Source organism: Bactrocera latifrons, unplaced genomic scaffold, assembly GCF_001853355.1.
Source record: "Bactrocera latifrons isolate USDA-ARS-PBARC rearing strain unplaced genomic scaffold, ASM185335v1 scaffold_113, whole genome shotgun sequence".
NCBI lineage: Eukaryota > Metazoa > Arthropoda > Insecta > Diptera > Tephritidae > Bactrocera > Bactrocera latifrons.
In genome coordinates, this window is record NW_017534553.1 from 973826 (window position 1) to 996318 (window position 22493).

The window sequence follows — 22493 nt, forward strand, 5'->3', positions numbered from 1 at the left end:
ATAACAAATAAAAACTACAGTATTTTAATGAATTTTTTACTTTTATTTTACTTCTCTGCTTTTTATTTAAAGAAAAGGAAGAAAAAATACAACAGCAACTAACATAACAAATGATAATAATTTAAGTGAAATTAAATAAAGAAAACTCTAAAGTAAAATAAGTGAAAATCCGCAACGCGTTCAATACTACTGATTAATACTTGTGGCGCCGCGACCTTGCTTCGCAGGGAGAGTAAGAGCGAAAAGAGCAACAATGAGAAAATTGTAAGAAAATTTATGTGAATTTTCATTTTCTTAGCATTAATATTTTCAATGTTTATCATATACATACATATATATATATATATAAATATTATATATACTTAGAGCGCGTGTATGTGTGACAAACTTACACACACACACACATACTCTCACACACACAAACATGAAAATTTAAATATTTAAATTTTGTATGTATGTTATTATAATACTAATTTTGTACTTAGTTTTGTAATTTTTTTGTCACTAAGTATTAGTTAAGTTGCAATCCTAATTTGTGTAAGTTCAGAAGTAAACAATTAAGCTATAATAAAAGTAAATTAATTGAAATATACATAATTAATGGCAGTTTATTGTTTATTTTTGACTTTTGTTGGCAATTTCAACCAAATTTGTTGTGTGAGTTTACCCAAACATTATGAACAGGGGCGAAATCGACTGACAAACTCACCTAACTTTAATGAAATATATATATATATATATAGAATGGGTCTAATTATTGAATCCGCATCGAAATCGAATTCTTTGCGGAAAGAATTTTYGAACGAAAATGTTCATGCGATCATTGATACCGTCGATAATCTGCTTTACTATATCTTAAGTAAACTGTGTTATCAACAAATTTGACAAGTTTGAAAAATGAAATAAATTGTCTTATAGCCCTGACAGTGGACAGCGCTAATGATAACTCTCCTCTCCCCAGTAGTGAAGACACTTGAGGCCTTTCATTCACCACCTGAGCCTAGCCGGTCACCAGCATGGATTCCGTAAAGTGCACAGTACCATCACAGCACTTAGCGTCATAAACGCTCAGATAGTCCGTGGCCTCAACCAGAAACCACCATGTGAGAGAACGACCCTCGTAGCGTTGGACTTGTCGAAAGCCTTCGACACAGTCAACCACGCCACGTTACTGCAGGACATTGAAAAAATTTCGCTCCCTCCAAGGCTTAAGAGGTGGACCATGATCTATATGAACGGTCGTCAGTCAGGGAGTTCCGCAGGGTGGTGTCCTCTCCCCGCTACTGTTTAATCTCTACATCTCGAAACTCCCATAACACCAGAGGGTTTTTCCATAACCTCGTAAGCAGATGACTGAACGATATTGACGTCGGGCAATGGAATCGATGGCATGTGTTCGAAGGTAAACAACTACCTCCGACCTTTCTCGTTTCCTCACTATACGAAACCTGACACATTCCACCACCAAATCCACAGCGACCACATTTACGAACTGGACGAAGGAGCATAGACTTAAGCGTAATATTGCAGTCGATGGCGTCAAAATGCCGACTGTCAATAATCCTAAGATTTTAGGCGTAACTTTCGATAGTCTATGCTCCTTCTCTCCCCATACGACCGCGATTATTGCCAAAGTACAGAGAAGCAACAAGATCCTCAAGTCGCTATCCGGCAGCACTTACAAAGAAAGCGGCCGGGCGGTCCTTAACTACGCAGCACCAATATGGTCGTCTGGATGCAGTGGAACGCAGATGAGGAAACTTCAGACCTGCCAGAATACCGAACTCCGGACCACGACGGGATGCCTTTTGACATCTCCTATAGAACACCTCCATAGTGAGACGCTTATGCTTGCTGTAAAGGAGCATAATGAACTCCTCTCCAAACAGTTCCTGCTAGGATTTTTCTGTAGGAATCACCTTTGCAGCCATCTGCTTGCGGAGCCGTCTCCTAGGAGCATCAAAGGGTTCTTCCTTGACTACGTCAACGACGTCGTACAGTACGCCGACCGGACTTCGGACGCAACTGACTTTCGAGAGGTACTGAACGCCATTCACAGTAGAGCCATCAACACCTTCACCGACTCCCTTCCCGTGAATGGCGTTCTTGGAGTCAAATCACCACCTAATTTCTCTTAATAATTTTTATTTCCCCTTTTTTTTAAATAAATAAACAAATTTCACAATCAGGTGTCTAAATGCACAAGTCGCCATTCACCCTGTCACCATACAATTTCAATGCGCATTAACGTTGCTTAATGAGCATTAATTATGCTCGTCTGTCAAGGCTATTAGCTTTTTGGTTCGTTTTTACAAATATTTAAAATGAATACAATTGCATTATATTTAAGTGACAGTGATGATGAAAGAATATTTCAAAAGACATGTTGAAAATGAATGAGTAGATTGACTTGTAGATTCGGTCTTTGTTCGTCAAAAGAGGACTTTACTTCGAAATTCTACAACTTCGAAGTTATGACTGTCAACAGTGACGCGGGGTCTGCGAGTGCGATGACTCTTTGTTTGATGGCAGGAGATATTTCGTCTAGTCCTCATTCGATACCAGGCCCATTTGCTTCGCTTTCTTTTTCAGTCTGGAGAAAGCAGAACTAGTGGCGCAGATGTTGAAGCCAATAATATCAAAATGAAATGAAATGAAATGGCGTACGCCAGTAGCTGTACACTCTTATAGAAGATTGTACCAGCTCGATTAAACTCTGCAGCTCGAATTATTTTCTCCAGCAGTAGATTGAAGAAGTCGCAGAATAGGGAGTCGCTTTTTTCTTATCTCAGCGAATTATACTCGTTTTGACAGACAATGTGTCTTTTTTTCTGGATTACCTGAAACGCACCAGATTCAAGATGAACCGATTTAACTGCTTATTCAACCATTGCTATGGAAGCTTGAAGTAAATTCGACACTTCCGTACGGACTTAATTAGACTTATAATCGAATACCGAATATCATTTATGAGCGAACGTATGTATGTATATGTATATGTACATATGTATATTCAAATACTCGCTAAGCATTAAACGTTCCGTTGAATYGAACTGACTTTTGAAGGTGTTTTCGGGGTTTTGTGTTTGCTAAATATCAACATTTTTATGAATTCCAAGCGATTTAAAAAGCAAACAAGAACAAGCGAAGCATATTTTATCACAGATTACCCAACAAAAGACTCAAGACACGAACTCGTAGCAATTATTCTTAAATTTTTTATTTTTGCTGCCACAGTGATATGGCCTCAGTGATATGGTTTTATAAATACACCATACACATAGTTTTATTATTTAAACATTACATTTTAATAAATTTTAAAATAATTCTTAATCATTTCAACAGACATGGCTGGCGACTGAGCAGAGCATGTTAATGAGATCTCTGTGGGCCTGGTGGCCAACCACGTAGGGAATCTCTCTTTGCAAATGCGAATGACAATAAAAAATAAAGTTTAAACAAAGTGAAAGAAGAAGTTTCAGTAAAATTGMACAAACAGTAAATTCATGAATTTCAAATTCCACCGGAATTGATACAATGTAACCGCGTTTGCATGTTGCCCACAAGCTGCTTCCACACGACAAAACTTAAAACCAGAAAACTTTTCTCATGAAAAGTGTAACACAAAAATATCCGGAAATTGGAAATAAAACGCAAAATATTTGMTTTTTGAGCGGCCTTAGCAAGTTTTTTTGATTTTGGCTCATTTTTTTCCTCCATTCCGATGTTTTTTGACTTTTTTTTTTTAATGAACGCATAAACCCATATCTCATCCACAGTCATAATGTTCTCCAAGGGATCGGAATTCTCATGATGAAGCATGCCGGAAGATATCTTTTTTTACGGTACTTTTTTTTGAAAAAAAAAATTCAGAATGCGTTTCATACCCAAAATATCCACGAGAATCATTGGAACGGACTCGCGATAAATGTTGTGCTTTCTTGCCATATATCTAACATTTGCCTGACGATATACATATGTATATCAATCCTTAAATTTTTCAATATTTTCATCAGTTGAAGAGGTCGAGGCATGTCTTGAACGATCTCTCGGCCGTCTTTGAAGGTTTTGTACCACATTTAAATGAAATACAAATGTACATAAATATAGACTTAAGTATATGCTTTGATACCGAGTATATACCGAGTATCTATAAATTATATGCAGAGTCGTTTGCGCATGGGAAATAAGCGATTCTGTAATTAACATTATTTTCATCATTTAACACTGAAAATGCTCAATTCTGCTATTTCGAGTCCGCTGTTGCAAAACTGTGGTGAAACTCGTTTATCTCGGACGAGTACCCCTGCGAAAAGTTACGTTCTTTGCGTCGTGTGACCTTTTTTACCATACACGTTCTCTGCATTAACATGCTCTGCTGGTTTGTCCCAAAACACAGGGTGATTTTTTTTATCTTTGAGCAAATTCACAAACCACCAGCCAAGACATWGGCACAATAGTCAGAGAACGTATATTACGTTCTCTGCTGAAACTGTTATATTTTTGTTAAGAACAGCCGGTAAGTAGTTGAGGCAGTATTCGTTGAGGAGTAAACGAATGTCTAATAAATTCATTCCACACCATTCCAATAAAACTCGACAAAAAACGGCCAAAAGCGTCAAAATAGAAGGAGCGAATGATAAAGGATAATCCATTTTAAGGGTCTCTGCTTGTTTAAAGAAAAATCATATAAAGATCAGATTTAATGCGGAATTATTGTCATTTGAAAGAACATTCCTTGGCATTTATTTTTTGAATGTTGTCTCTTTCAATTGTTGGCCGCGGCTTCGTTTCAGATGGTTCATCCATTGAGTCTAATTTTCGATGACTCGTTGGAACATTTTGATCCAAGGCCTGAATCGAAGCGGGATTGTCCACATTGGCTTTAGACTTTACATATCCTTACAAGAAAAATCTTGGTGGCCAATCGATCGGCCTAAAACTTTAAATTATATATTGAAGTGTTTTTTCAATAAATCTATTGATTGATGTGATGGGTGTGAAGTGGCTTATTGAAACCAAATGTTGCCGAGATCGCGAGTTTCCGTTGCCATGACGATCGGCTCAACGAACTGGCAGGGACTCGGATTTTTAAATGACCAAGGATTGGGGCAACTCGGCAGCATTCCGCCATATTAGTTCAAGGATGGTTTTCGCACCTAAAACAACAACAAGAATGACCACAACAAGAGGAGCTAATCAGCTGGCTATGATTCGTCATACTGCTGTTGCAATCAGCAAATTGTTGCATGATAAATATTTTTAACATCAATTTTATAGCAGCAAAATGTTTAACTGCTTTTTAATGAGTGACAATTACACGACAGACGCGCGTAACGCCTTATACAACAACAACRGTAATGAGTATTGAACTAGTGATTATCGATTTCACTCGGTTTTGGGCGTTTTTGGGCCGTCGAAAGCGCATTGAAAACTCACCGCAAATGTCAATAAAACATACAATAAAAGATGACAGTCGACAATTTTAACATTCTGCTAAACTAAACAAACAACAACAATAGCAARGCTGTAATTGGCAATAAGGCAGCGCCCAACGCAAATTACAGAGATGAGCATTTATTGTTATTCTGCTGCACTTATGCCTTCGTTTATATACATATATACAGATATATAATGTATACTTATATACATACATATATATATATATACACATTGCGGGCAACATGTGATTATGTTGTACGCTTTGCTGGTTATTGCAAATTGTTGCGCATTGACAGGTTTTGCCGCTCACCAATCTTCCATTGCCACAATTTGCTGGCGATTGATGTTGCCACTGCCACAATTGCAATTACCGCTGCATGCCGCTCGCAAATACATATACACATGAATGCATTGCGCGGTCGGATTTGTGCAAATAGTTGCAATTGCTGCTGCTGTTGGCCGTCATATAATTTCGGCAATCACTCGGCCGGGCCAATTCAGTCAATTGAGCCAAAGCGACCGATGCCGCCAATTCGACCAATTCGACCAATCAGCAAAAACGAATCGAATCGCATTTTAATGGTGCAATAATTTGCAAGCGCTCGCTTATTCGCCGCTGGCTGTCGATCGCAATTGTCTGGCTAGTTGTGGCCGCCACACCAAAACAGCTGTTGCCAGCGGTCGCGCCATTTGTTTGATTGATTGACTGCATGAGTGGCTTGCCCGTATGGCTTTGGCCCTGTTGGCTGCCGTTGGCTTGGCGCATAAATGCGATTTTGATTGGTATTTGCGCTATTGATGCGATAATTGCAGGTTGTTGCAAGTTGTTTATTGTTTTTGTTAATCATTTAATTTTTGCGTTTTTCCTCAAATTTCATAATTTGAAAAATATTAATTATTCTTTTTTTTTTAAATAATTTTTTTTATTAATGCAGGGTCAATTGCTGAAAGCGATTTTACAGCAATTACGACCATATGTCAATAATAATGCACCGAATATTTTTTTCCAAAACGTCCATCGTGTCGAACTTATCTGGGCAGAAAAGCGACTGCACAAAGCACCGTAAAAAATAGTAGAACGGTGTTAAATCACATGATCTTAGAGGCCACGCCCCCAGTCCATGACATGAGATAATTACTGGTCAAAAATTTCCTTCAATATATTGGGCGAAAGTCGTCCAGATCTTCCTCCTCCAATTCAGGCAGAAAAAGGTCTTTAATAATAGCTCTAAAGCATTCTCCATTGATTTTACCATTATGACGGACTTCATTTTTGCAGAACTATAGAGAAATTCCCTCTACTCATAGAGCACACATTGACTTTTTAAGAATGTAAGGGAGTACATCAAGGCCAGCCTCAAAATTCAACCCAGCATAACTCTTGCCAATAGATATTTATTCGGAATGAATAGGCAATTTAGAGGTAAAGTCTCTCTCGACGAACAAAGACCAAAGTTTACAAGTCACCCATCTTCCCCATCCTGCTATAAGGTGAAGATGCTGGGACGTTGACAACATCTGACAAATCTGCGTTACGAGTTTTCGAGAAAAAAGTTCTGCGGAAGATTAATGGTTCTTTCCGCATTGGCAACGCAAATAACGCAATCGATGGAACGATGAGATGTACGAGATATACAACGACATTGACATAGTTTGGTGAATTAAAGAGTCAGGTGCTACGCTGGCTAGGTCATGTCGTCCGATTGGATGAAAACGCTTCAGCTCTGAGAGTAATCGACGCAGTATCTGACGGGGGAAGCAGAGGAAAAGGAAGACCTCCACTTCCTTGCAAAGACCAGSTAAAGAAGGACCTGGCCACACTTGAAATTTTTTATTGGAAATCGAAAGGGAAGAACGACTAGCGCGCTGTTGTAAACTCGGCTATTACCACATAAGCAGTGCCAACATCAAGAAAGAAGAAGAAGAAGAAGGAAAGAAAGAATTTAATAATAGCTTGTGGTTTATCATTACTCCAAGTGGAAAAATTTATTTTATTAATGGGACCTTCATCGCTGAAYAAAGCTTTCTTGTCAAAATCGAATCTGATGGCCATCTCGGTTGGAGCCATTCACCGAATGATCGATGCGTCTAATGTTCGTTCGGTTTTAACTTSTGCACGAGTTAGATTTTGYAAGCCCACAAACCAAGAYCCTACCGCAAAAGCTTCCATAAAGGGGATCGCTATCGCTCGCCTCAAAATTGGTAATAATGAATTGGRCGCTCATTAAACGCATAGGTTTCCATACTAAACTTCTGCGTATTATTAGGAAATATCTTAATGCTATCGAGTGTGAAGTTAGGCATCCATAACTTTAAGCGCGGTTCGACTGTTAAAAACCCAAAGATTTTTATTTTTATACTCTAAAGCTTGTGCTTCTTCACTCCTCAAACGACCGTTATTACTGCCAAAGTATAGAGGGGAAAGAAAATCCGCTAGTTGCTAGCCGGTCATACATAGACCTTAAGGCTCTTTTTGTACTGCTAGATAGAGCTTCAGTTTGAGGTGAAGTATTCGTCATAAGGGACACTTCGTTCAGTCCTCAGAACTGTGGGGCTCCTAGATATCTAAGACGAGTTTTAGTTAAGGCTAAACAGAAGCATATGAGTTGTTCCAGCGTCTCTTTCATGCCTACCTGACTGCACTTTCTGCCGGCTACTAAATCCCATCCGGCGCGCATATGATGCCACTAGGCTGTGACCAGTCATTAAGCCAACAGTTCTTTCGAGACCGCATGAGTATAAATCATTTATGTACATATGTTTTCCTTGGATACTCTTACACGTGATCTTGGTGATCCTCCACGACTTTAAGGCGTTCCATATCGATCTGATCATTGTATATCGTTCTTATTGATTCTCATCAGCTATTTGGTTTCCCGGCATTCCGATTAGGGAAAGCTCGAAGTCTCTATGAAGTCTCTATGAAGTCTCTATGAAGTAACTAACTAAGTTGGCGACGGATTTCAGCGTGTTTAAACCTGGAACAATGCGGCCGGTACACCTGCCCACAATGTCAACAGTCACTACTACTTTTTGACAATTTCGTATTATGTGACAAATAAATGGTTAAGTTAAAAAAGAAATAACTGAGTTTACGGAAATACTAAAACTCCGCATTCTAAATTAATTGAAGTGCAATAAATTTCCATTTCTCTTTATATTTATTATGGCTTTATTTTAGCCATTTTTATTGCTCATTAATAAACCTTAAATTACAATCAGCAAACGTGTTTGACGCTGCGAAATTAAGTTATGCCGGCAATTAAGTGGTTCCAGCGAACGCACCAGCCCAATTTGGGCCAGCCGACCATATTTACGTAAATTCATTTATAAGATTTTTCATTTCCTTTCTTTAGCATAAATTGCTGATGATATGTATCTCTGCCAAACAAAAAATACCAAAAACCAAAAAAAAATAATAATTTGATTTATATGAGACGGGTTTTTAAAGAGATCTGGCAAAGTCCTTTGTTATTTTCGGGCGGGTGCTCCCTCTCAGGTAAACGTAAGTGCTATATGTAGTGGAAGTAAATTTTAAGTGTATACGTGTATATCTGTGTATGTATATAAAAAGCGATCGAAAAGAACGCGTCTCATCTGCCATTAATTTCATTTCAACCTCAACATTTCATTTTAACATGCTGATTGTGGCCTTTTCGAGGGTCTCAAATGCAATCTCCCGCTGCCGCAACTCAATTGCTGTAACWCTATAAAATCATRTATACATACATATGTGTGTGCATGTATGTACTTATTGGTGTGGGTTTGTTCGAGGTTCCAGGGTCATTTAAATTTTAATTAAGGCAGGCGCAAAGATCGCAGCAGAGACATCAAGCACAGCCAGGCAATTGGGTATAGCAGCCTACCCAATTCGAATCTTTTTTGTATACCTTATGTACTTATATACCTATGTAATGTAAATGTGCCTCTATATACTAGTACTGTATGTAGATATGTATATAAAATACCTTCATTATAAGCAAATGAAACTCGTTCGCGCTCAGCTTGTGTTCTACCAGCTCAGATTGCTTTACATAACCGAATAATATATCTATAGTATATACATATGTATACATATATAAAGATTTGGTTGCTGCATCCTCCAGTCTGCCAGTCATTCAGCGTCCCTTTGTGCGCCCCTCCATTTTCCACTGCCACTCCCTTTGGCCATTCAGCAGCCGCGGCCGCAGCCGAAGCGCTTCCCTTTGCCATAAATTACGATCATCTTCTTTATTTCTGCTTTGATTGCTTTGTTTGGGATTGCTTTAATAATGTCGGTATGGGTGTTTTTTTCAGCGTGGCGCGCAGGTAAACCGATAATTTCTCCATTGGCGACTTACCTGTGCGAGCACACACGCACACATACACATATGCATGCGATTAATAAACGACCCGTTCGGGGCGCTCGTTTGACCAGCTAAATTGCATTGGTAAACTAAGAAAAAAAAGACACCCCGCACTCCCGCGCCTGCAGCGGCAACGCATACTGATCGAACTTGTTATTGGTATTGTTGTTGTTGTTCTTGCTGTTATAAGTGCCTGCATACGGTTGGTTAATTTGGTCATCTTCCATGATGTTTTGATAATGTCGTGGACTGCCTCCAAACGCAGGCAATTGCAGCAGGCAGTGGACTCTGTARCACAAAAGMAACAACAACAACTGCAATAGCAGAGACTGCAACATGATCACCATCATCAAGCCATCGTTTGTCGCGTCACGCCACAAGCTGTTCCAATCACATTTATTGCATTGTTGTTGTGGTGTGTGTTTTTTGTACATTTTAGTTGTTGTTATTTCTTTTATACCTTGGACGGAATTTATTAATTTTGCCACGATGTTTGTAACACCCAAACGGATACTTTGGAGACCCTATAAAATAAAGGGTTATACATTTCGGGCTTCCCTACTTTTTTAAAGAAAAAACACAGAAACTAAAAATTATGTGTTTGTTATCATTCGAAAGAACATCCTCTGGCATTTATTATTTGAAGGATATGTTTTTCAGATAGTCCATCCATTGGGTCCAATTTTCGATGACTCGTTTGAGCATTTCGACTGGTAACTGGCGAATGACAGGCGTGATGTTTTGCTCCAGCACCTGAATTGAAGAGGGATTGTTCGCAGAGACTTGAGACTTTACTTCTCCCCACAGRMAAATGTCTAACGGTGTGAAATCASACGATYTTGGTGGCCAATCGATCGGCCCAAAAAGTGAAATCATATGCTCACCGAAGTGTTCTCTCAATAAATCCATTGATTGGTGCGATATGTGGGCAGTGGCGGCGAGATCACGAGCTTCAATGAAATTGCCATGAAATAGTCGGTTATCATGACGGCATAACGGCCGCCATTGACGGTTATGTTCTCACTGCCATTATTTTTGAGAAACTATGAACCTACGGAATCGCTCCAAAACGTTGTTTTTTGTGGATGAAATGACAGCTCTTTAATATCTTTAGGTTGCTCTTCGTCTCAAATGCGGAAATATTGTTTGTTTACATCTCCATTGAGCCAAAAATAGGCCTCAGTGCTGAACAATAATTTAATAAAAAATGTCGGATCGTCTAGGAACTTTTCAAGAGCGCTTAAAGCGAAGCGATGTCACTTGGGAAGATCAGGGTCATTCTATATGTCAGTCCGAGTTGCTGCGTATCGACTCCCTATGGTCTTCGTACACTCTCTCAGTTAAGGCGGTTATACTTTCTTCACTTCGTGCTAGACTTGGCCTATTTGGTCGAGTATTATTCAACAATGAAAGCTTGAGTCTCAATATGGGTGATGGTGTTGCGAATAGTACGCTCAGTAGACCGATTATGTTGACCATAAGTTGGTCCTACGACAGTCGCGTTTGCGTAACCGGAACGGACACAGATTTTTATTCGACCAAGAACTGTCAACTCGGCAGAATAGCTAGTACCCCATTTTTTGAGATATCGCTCTGAAATTCTGCTCATGTAATCTTCTCTCCAAAAAGCGGCTCATTTATCGAAACATCGATAATAAAATTTCGCATGGATTATTCGTATATTCTCCAAAAAAAAAAAAAAAAACTGACCGAACAAAATCAAATTCTCATATGAAAACTTTTTTTTAATTGTGAAGGGTATTTTAGCTTCTGTGTAACTGAAATCAACGATTTTTCTTTTGTTTTTTTTTTATATTTTTTTTCTGGACACGAAAATCTCGTGCTGTCGCCACCGCAATCCGAAAAAGCAGTAGTAATGCCCGTAAGAATAATTATAAATAATGCCTACATGTATGCGCATGCGTGTATAACAGTGATTTAGAACTATATCGCATTGCTGTCATGTGACAGCAACAAAAACATCACTAACAAGAAACGAACGTCTGAGGAAATGGTCCATTTGCGCCTGTTATGAGTTTATTCCAAAGTCTAAATTATTTCTGCAGCTTAAAGGGTTAACAGAAGCACACAAATACAAATATAACAGAAGCACACAAATACAAATATATACGTATATACATAGATAAACATACATATATAATGTATATATAGAGAGAGACGTATGCATTAAAAGCATATATAAAGTGCTTGGATTTTTGGGCTTAATGACTTGCTTGCGTGTCGAACTCAAATGCACATGATCATCTCGCATGATATTATATATACTTACATATAGGTGGGTGTTCCTCAAAAACAAAAAAAAAAAAAAAAAAAAAAAAAAAAAAAAAAAAAAAAAAAAAAAAAAGTTGAAAATGAAAAAAAAAAAAAAAATATGAAGACACTACTTTCAATATTTCAATATAAACTGCCTAAGTTAAATTAAAGATTTTCGGTGAGGGTTTTACATTTTTTTTAAACTATTGAATTATAAACCTAAAATATATCGATTTCGGGAGATCTTTACGTTAAGCAAGGCCGGCACAATCCCTTACCATCATTACGAGNAAAACAAAAAAAAAAAAACAAAAAAAAAAAATATGAAGACTTCCAATTGATTTGATATTATATTATTAGCCTATTCGATACGCTCCCAAAGCGTTAACTGCTTTATATACAGATGCCTTTATATACAGGCAAGTGCAAAGCTACGTTGAGAAAACAGGCCTAGCACTGCTAGACCTCAGGCGGCAGCACTTTGGTCATTGTTAAGAATATTCCGCTCTCGGGTATAAAACAGATGTTTTTCCACCTCCGCTGTTCAAAGCCTCTTAATTTGGAGCATTAGGAGCCAGAGAAGATATCCCGTCTCAGCAGGCTCAAGGCGCATTCCGCCGAATCCACTATTCTAATTTTCTGCAGCTGGAATCTTATAAGGATTTATGGTTCTTTGCGCGTTGGAACGATGAGCTATATGAGATATACAATGACATTGACATAGTTCAGCGAATTAAGAGACAATGGCTACGTTGGCTAGGTCATGTTGTCCGGATGGACGACAATACTCCAGCTCTGAAAGTATTCGCCGCAGTACCCACCGGGGGAAGCAGGAGGAGGAAGACCTTCACTACGTTGGAAGGACCAAGTTGAGAAGGAGCTGGCTTCGCTTGAAATATCCAATTGGCGTCACGTAGCGAAAAGAAGAAACAACTGGCGCGCTATTGTTAACTCGGCTATAATCGCGGAAGCGGTGTCTACCCCAATAAAGAAGAAAAATAACTCTGCCCAGTGATGACTACTACAATATTATCAAGTTTTATTTTGCTGGAAAGCGGAAGCTTTTTCGTCTBTCCACCATCAACTATACATCAAAGTAACGCTGAGGTATGCCTTATTTTTCTAGTGTTTCAAGACTTGAGGTGTCTCTATAAGGTCCACTGTTTCAAACAAAGCTTGAAGAGAAAGTGAATTGTATGGAAAAGCTTGGAGGAATTGTGTTATTAGTTGCCTCCTAGTGGTTCAACACGTCTGCTTTTTCGTTTATTTTTACTCCTATATGACTGGGGTCTCAGATTATATCTACTGAGAGTCTAGTTGTCGTCTGCTTATATAATATAACGCAGTGAGACCATTAGTATGGGTCGCTATCTACTAAAAAGCTTATGGACTGCTAGTTTCGCCGGTACAACACCTGATCACAGAACCGGTCCATTCTTCTCTACTGCAGAATGAAAACGTTGTATCCTCATGAATTTCTCGTTCGCATTGCCAATTTAAGCCGAGTTCATTAACAAGCTGGAGTAAATATGTAAAGCCTACGGTATTCTTGCAGCACTTTTTCTCCCAGTTGGTGGAGATGTTCTAAACACATCTTACTAAGAACAGGGATAGGTTAGGATAATTTAGATTTTTTTTTCTAATAATCGTATTTGGAAACTCTCTTTTTTCTCATTACCACTATTTCTCACTATAATTTTCTAAATTATAAGGAAATTTATTCAGAGTCTAAAAGTTTATCAGCTTATTTTCACAATTTCATCTTGATTTCTTGCTTTAAGGTTACATTTCCAAGAGAAACTTTTCAGTATAGATCTTTTCTTCTTCTTTATTATGTTATTGCCGATTTACAACAGTTTGCCAGTTGTTCTTTCTTTTCGAAGTCTAGCGTCCATTGTAACACCAGGTGTAACCAGGTCTATCTCCACCTGGTATTTCCAACGGAGTGGATGTCTTCCTCTTCCTCTGCTTCCCCCGGCGAGTACTGCGTCGAATTCTCTCAGTCTCTCGTTTATTTGGACGACATTTCCTAGCCAGAGTAGCCAGCGTCTCTTCATTCGCTAAACAATGTCAATGTCGTTGTCGCAGAACCTTACTATCGAAAACCGTAACGCCGACTCAACTGATATTGTCATGGTCCATGTCTCTACACCGGAAGGGGACGTTGAGCTATTTGTAGAATTTGGTCTTTGTTCGTCTAGAGAGGACTTTACTTCTCAATTGCCAATTCAGTCCGAAGTAAAACCTGCTGGCAAGAGTTATTCTGGGTTGGATTTCGAGGCTGGCGTCGTTGTTGGTGTTAATGTTGGTTCCAAGATAGATGCAATTATTTACGACTTCGAAGTTATGACTGTCACGTTCGTTTCTTTCACGTTCACTAAGAGACTCATTTAGTTTCCAGTCTGGAGAAATTAGAACTAACGGCGCGGTAATTGAGGTCATGATGTCAATATCATCTGCATACGTCAGCAGCTATACACTTCTATACAGCTTTTTAGCTCGAATAATTTCTCCTGCAGTATATAGAAGAAGTCACACGAAAGGGAGTCGCCTTACCTGAAACCTCGTTTGGTATCGAACGGCTCGGAGAGGTCCTTCCCGGTCCTGATGGAGCTTTTGGTATTGCTTACTATTAATTTACACAGCCGTATTATCATAAAGCATAAGGCATAAAGGCAGCTCCCATTACATGAGGGTTACATGATCTTAACTAAACTTTTCCTAACTAGGCTAACAAGTTTTGTTCCCATAACGATAATTTCTCAGCTTATACAGTATACAATTGATTACAATGAGAACAAGAGTCTACAAAAAATGTGTAACATTTTAAACTCTCAACACTCGCGTAACGTGAGAAAGTAGCGATCATTAAATTTACTACCAATTTCAACCCTGTAATACCGACAAGACATATCCCTAAAGTCCACACGATTTTATTACAAACCATTAATATTTATTTGCGAATTAACATTTTTATATAAAGTTACAAAATTCGATTTCGAATATGTTGATGTCCTACAAGCAATAAAATTTCCGCAAAGAATTAAGTAGTATTCGAGTGTTGGGGCATAAAATGCAGTAACAAAGCGCAAAAAAGGAGCTGATGAAAAAAAATGCAGAAAATTGAGTTTTGTAGAGAGCTTTTCAGGGGACTTGCTTGGCGTCATTACCAATGCCGTCGACGACAGGTCCAAGAGTTGCAAGACATAAAGACGCAACATTTTGGCTTCGTGAAACAACAACAACAAATAACAATAAATAAATTGCAATACAAGGGAACAATAAAATGCACGTCGCGTACTCATTCTGTAAAAAAATACTTAAAAATGGACAAAATACACGCAGCGAACGAGTTAATGTTTAGGCCAGCGAACAGATACCAATATACACGAAGTAAAAAATTTACTAAATACCATGTAGGAAAATCCAATAGCTGCAAACAACCGTTGCTCTAGAGCACTGAGCTTCAGCGAATCTGATTTTCTTATAAAGCCTTATAAAGTTAACTTTCATTTGGAGCCCGAGAGCGATCCACTCTCCAAAATTTGTTTTAATTCCGAACTACAATTATACGAAGTTATAAACTGGAAAACTAGTAGAAGTTTCTGATCGTACATAAAATGAGGTTCTACTGGTAAAAGTCAGATACCAAAAAGTTTCGAATCAGTGGTTTTAAACCGATCAAACTGCTTCGAAGGAGCCTTTATTTGATTTTGCAACAAATAACTGAAGTCTTAGAGAATAAAGTGTATCGAAAAAAAAAGAGTTGCTTACCAGGTAATTTTATTTGAGAACATAAAACAATCTTTCTGGTCTTCGGATTACTTTTATTCTGTTTAATTACGCAATATATGAAATATCTATTCATGTTTTTTGAAAGATTGTTAACAAAAAAGGTCTCCAATATTTCCTTCTCTTCCTCTTCCAGAAGACTGGGAAAGAGGTGAAGTGGATAAGGACACAGGGATCTTTACAGATGGCTTCAAGCTAAAAAACCGAGTGGGAGGTGGGGTGTGCTCTGCCAAGCTAGATACCAAAATCGCTTTCCTCCTACCAGAGAATTGCAATGTTTTCCTAGCGGTGATCACAGAAATTAAAGAAAGCTTTCTTGTTCTGACAACAAGTGTGCTCACAAGCAGTATATTTATATGCATATACAGACTGCCAAGTGGGTATGAGATCTCTTTGGGATACTCAAAGTTAGTGAAATAATGGCTCGAACTCTTAGTGGATTTAACATTCTATTTCAATGGATTCAATGGATGGGCATAGTGATATACCTGAGTACTGTGAAGCAGATGAACTCGCCAGAAAAGGCATCACCCTACTATTAGACTCTTGCTATTTGCAGATATTTAATTGACAAACATATGTATTATAAACATAGCTGAGGTGCAGTAGAAGCAATGCTTGGTTTGATCGACAATTATGTCGATTAATAGGAAAGCTAAAATGGTTAGTGTCTATTAGAAGACACGCCAGTAGGCTAGGAACGCCTTATACCGGCTATTGCAAAAAATTTCAGGAGGTAGAAGAAGAGAAGACATTTAAGCATCTTTTATGTTATTGTAGGGCTCTATATAGGAAAAAAGAGTAACTTTCGAAGACTTCTTGACGATAGTTGCAATGGTAAAGCTTTCCGTTCTGATGGATTTTATTAGAAGCTCATGGTCGTTCAGAGGACCAAATAGAGTGTGAGGACTTTGATACCAGTGATATCACAATCGGCCTCCTAAAGCCTAGGTGCGTCGTTATGCAGCCATTCTACCTACCTACCACCGAACAAAAAGGGTTGCAGACGGTCCATTTCTTTTCTTAGATTCCATTATTTATTATTTCAATGAATATACGCTGAATTTTGTTTTTTTTTCAGATGCCACGAACTAGTATAGAAAATTACCGTTAATTCCGCATTCGAAATTCATTGCTCGATTTCCTGAAGGGTATTTCCATCTGTACGCTTATGCGCATAAAAAGCTTTGCAGTTGGCAGGAAATAAAATTGTTGCAAAATCTGTTGAAGCGATGCAAGACATTTTTATTGTGTACAATCTAATCGGCAATAACCAAAAAGACGAAGCAAAATGAACAAAACAAAAATGGTGAAAACTTCAATTGCGACAAAGATCTTGGCGGCTGACGATGCCCACTCGGCCTGCACATACGTATGAAGAAGTGGCAGGAGAATAAGTAGAACTTCGATTGCGACTTTAATGCAATAAAAAGTTATTGACCATCAGACGAGGCGGCGCAGAAGGCCACAGAGGGTGGCTGCTAGTTAAAGCTGCGCTTAGTTGAATATATAGTCAGCGGACGAATCGCCACAGCCTTGACCGTGGTCATGCCGTGTGATAGCCCCAACGTTATTAACCATCTATATGTTGAGTGGTTACATTAGTTGTTTGTTTGTGTTGTTGTCGCTTGTCCGTTGCGTTGTGGCCATGTTGTTGGTACTTTACGGCTGTCTGCTGTCGCCGTTGCGCATGCGCCTAATGGAGAACTTTATTAAAGGGCCAGAGTGTGGCACAACAACTAATGGGAAATGATTAAACAGCAGCTGCAACAGCTAGTATGATACCAGTACGCTCTCTCGGATTACGGGTGTGTGTATGTATGTATGAATATGTGAAAACTCAGGCACTTTGATTGCTTTCTTATTAAAATTGGTTTTTAGTTTGTTGCGTTTTGTTTTTATGATTATACTTATTTCCTTAGAGCTATGTGAAAGGGCCTCAGGGACAGAAGTAATTACTTTCATATGTTGTCGAAATTGTTTAAATGAGTTCTTTGTATTTGTGGAAATGGTTAAACGCACATTTTATTCCAAAATATCTATATTACCAGGTCACTAAACCTGGTCCTGGTTGTCGCTTTTCTGCTCACATTCCCTCGAAGGAGGCATAAGAAGGAAGGACTCGCTGCAAGAGAATTGTAGAGATTATAGGCAACTTTCCATTAGTTTCAATTTTAAGCATCTTGACCACTGCAGCATTTTACAAGCGGAGGTGGCTGTCATAAAGTGAATAGTAGGGCTATTGTTCTGGAGTGAAGCCTCCTTAAAAGTGGTGACTAACCGCTCCGATAGTAGGCAATAACATTAGCCTTGTGTGCTAAAAACTAGTCAACGGATGTCTAGACTCCATATCTCTAGTTACATAGGATTGTAAGAGTTCTGACTGGACACTCTCCGAAGATATTTGGAAGATGAAATAGAATTATCTCAAGACCAAGCCAAAAAAAACCTTGGATTTCATACTTTTCGGGTAAAATAGCGGAACGAGGAGAAATTATGATTGGTTTAGTACGCTTTGGCCGATGGCTAATATCCAACCACAGGAGTTTTTCGTTTGTTATCACAAAGGGCTGTACATAACATTCTACGAGTAATACTCACACAATGTAGAGGAATCAGAGATTTAACCACTCCTAACTTAACTTAACGGGTAGACGATACGGATACCCTGAAATCAATTAATGTCACGATTGTGTTGATTTTTATATTATCTTTTATAGGGAACATTAGGTTTAAAACTCCGCGAAAGAAAAGCAATGACTCTAAAATATTGGTTTAACTACACCGAGATTATAAGGTTAAGTTAGTCTGGAAGGCTAATGAGCTGCGCAATGACCAGGTTTGGTCCTTTACGATACCAGATTTATATTAGGTTCACGAGAAGCTTGACGCTCCCAGTTTATCATACCGTGGGAACCACAGAGTCTTACGGTACGGTACGGTTACGGTAGTCTTGCCAATAAAGGGTAAGTGAAAAAGGATGCTCTATTGTTGGTGGTTTACTCTAGATATTTCCTACAATCTTCCTGATCTCTCAGCCTCATTCTGCGGGAGTGTGTCAACTCCAGATTGTGACCAGTTAGTATTCCTATCAACTTCCTATAGTAGGGTGTTTTTTTAAATATTAATTTTTGCAATCCCCTCCTGAAATTTCCTTGGAAATACCCAAAAAAAAAATTCCCTGATAATTTGAGCCCTTATATTAATACTAAGGATTGGACACTACATTCGTGATTTTTTATCTTTAAATTCCTACAGATCAGAGGCATTTTATGGCATCGCTTTGACTTTAGATACATACAAGTATTCCTCAGAATTGAAGATTCTACAAAAGTAGCCATTGCAACAAAGTCGAAACCCACACCTCCGAGGTAGCATAGGGCTCTAAACCTGATTTTTCCACAAAAATCGCATTTTTTGTATTTATCTCGTAAATGACAAGAGCTAAATAAAAAATTTTAATGATAAAGTTGTAGGAAATTTGATTTGCTACAAAAAAGGTCCAAGGGCAAAATCGCTATCATTAATACTTCTCGAGATATGCGGCTTTTTAAGTAAGGCCTTATAGAATTTTCACAAATTTTTTATTACATACCATTTGATGACGTTCTGCTACCTGGGTGCTAAACTGCAAAAGTCATGTGAAAACGGCATATCGAAAGTACACAAAATTACTATTGGCATTCGATAGAAGAGACTTGCCAATAAAAGGGTTTCCCGTACACCATTCTTGGTAATCTGAAGTGCACGCCGGGGTTATTAGGTTTACATATTTGATGCTGAGCTTGCTTGAGTGTAAGCCTCCTTGGCTTAAGATCGGGCTTGATCCTACAAGCTTATATATTATACTATAATGAGTGGCAAAACTCACTACTTTAGTAGTTATCCACTATGGATGCATATTACACACGATCTACAATGTGTTTTCACATTCCTATGTATGTTCATATATTAATTTTAACAACATAAAAATATTCAATTCGCATGTCTCCACAATTTCGGCTGTCTTTAGTCGGCTAATTTATCATTTTCGCATCTTTTTAAGTGCGCTGCTATAATAAACTGGCCGGCGAGTATCTCTTCGCAAACGGGCGACGGATTAGCGCTCATTAACAGTAATAGATGCCGCGCGGGTAGCGACCACACACGTTCACACGCGCGCACTGGCTCCCCTTCGGATGCCAGAAGGCCTGGAGATTACTTATGAACACATCTTGCTTTTTATCTTTCTGTAGCTCATAAACCACCCGTAGTTGTGGCCGCCGCTTTATGGCCGCCAATTGACGGCGCTTTCAAATTGGTGCGGTTGGCAACCTTTTATCAAAGCATTAAATTAATAAAATTAGAATTTCCAAATCTCTTAACAACAATTGTCTGTGGGAATATGCGAGCGCACTTCCACGCGAGCATTTCACGGGAGAGCGTGTGTGGTCGTGCGGGGGCACTGAGCGCCAACAGTCGCAAAAAGTCACGTTCGCATTCGCGTAATGCACAACAACGGCAACAACAATGCAGACAATTATGATAGCAATAAAAYAATAAAATGAAAAAATTCTAAAGTGATTACGCTTTGTGTGTGTGAGTGCGCGTGTATCGCTTTCCGGGAAGTAGAAACTCTCACGCTCCGAGCGCTGCTCTAAGTCGGCGGTGAGCATCAAACCGCAGCCGAGCGATGATTAGACGATGCACAAAGGCGTTAGATACGATGAGTAGGCACATAAATTACGAGAGTGTGTCGGCGCAGGGATCACAACAAAAAACAAATACAAACAATCGGACGGACTTATCTGATTTGTGYGACAGAAATGGAATTGCTGTCCTTTTGTCGAGTGCACACAAACGACATAAAATACAACAACGACACATACAAAGTATTTTCGTGCCAACACCGATAGTCAGCTTAGTCCTTTCTGCATGCACTATCCTTTTCGATCGGCTTGCAGATCAGAAGTCAATGCCAATGCCATAATCGTGCAAGGTAAGGCAATTTGTGAGTTGACAAAATAAGCGGCGAATAAATGGCACAACAACACAGCGTTCGTGCGCTTTGATTGCACCGCCTGCCCGGTTTTTCCTAGTGCTTGTTGCCACTCCTGCTGATTTGGCCTGCTTCTCGGGCTGCTGTTTCACCGTTATGACCCAAATGCCTCAGCATTATTGTAGCATTTTGACTTTGTCGTTGACTTTTGCCTGCCATTAGCTATGTGTGTATATGTGTGAGTGTGCGCAAAATAAATATTTACTTCGCCTTTATCCTTTTTCTTCCACATATGTATTTACTGTTAGTTAATTCCCTTGTTGTTGCCTAAGCGTTTGTAATGCGTTCTTCCATTTTCTTATTATCTAATTTCGGTTGACATTGTTGCAGGACTCAGTTTTTTGTCCTTCTGCTGCTTTATTCGCTTCTTCATTCTTCTCTAAATGCATTCTCTTGTTTTATTTCCTCTTTCTGTACATTCGTTTTTTGCTTGTAATGCTCATAATTTATGTTGCTTTTGCTTTTATAAATTCATTTATTGTAATGCGCAACAATTGTTGCATCCACTTTGATCGTTCGCCGCTTGCATATTTATTCCTTCCTTTCTTGCCATTCTTTCTTCGCTACTAAGTCTCGCTTTGTTCACCTTTTTTCGATTCGGTGGCTTTGTGGTTCAAGATCCTGCTGTTTTGTTTGCAAAATATGTGGGTTTGAGCCAGATAACRTGTTTCGTGATGCATGGGTGGTCGATCTCGAAGATTTTGTGTAGTTCGAAGAGATCTGGTTTTTCAAATATTTTAACGCCACTGAAGGCAAGAAGTTAGAAAATAGTTAATATAATATTYATCAAGATTTTCAAAGTTTTTAAAATATAAGTTTTTATTAGTTCTAAAAACTAAATAAGTTTTTCAGTTTTCCTTTCAAAATATCACTTACATATATAATATATCAAGATCGTCTTATTACACAGACAGGATAATTATTTGGTTAGTTGAGAAGGAAGACGCACGAATGGTATGCCCCGTATTTCTAGTGATCCAAGACCTGCAATGCTCCTCTAGGGTCYATTGTTTTAAACAGCTGTTGAAGTAGCTGAATGATCTAGGACAGCTTAGAAGAATTGTTGTTCCAGCTGACACCGAGCGGGACTTTTTGGTTTTTTTTTTCATGGGTCGGTCGCTGGAGTGGCGTTCCCCATATTTCTAGTGTTCCAAACGCTGTTCTTTTGGGGTCCATTGCCTTACATAACTCTTGAAGGAACTGAACGGTCTAGGCAAACTTAGGGGAATTGTGTTTCCAGCTGACCCCGAGAGAGCCTTTTCGCTTTTTTCTTCATGGGTCTCCTTTTCTCGGTCAGTCCGATGGTATATTTAAAAGTGTAAGACACAAGTGCTAAAGCCTTGATCTCGGGACAATTAAGAAGAAAGTTTCGAAATGTTTCCACTTCGTCTTCATCCATAAGGCTGCTGCAGTTGCCTTACCAACCTTGCAGCATGGATACCGGTAGCGGGATGRCCGGTTAGAACTCCAACAACTAGGGAGAGACTAGCGAAAGGCAAGTATTTAAGTCTTGACCTCGGGATAATTAAGAAGAAAGTATCGAAATGTTTCCATCCCACTTTCTTCCATACGGCTTCTGCAGTTGATAATCGGTAGTATTC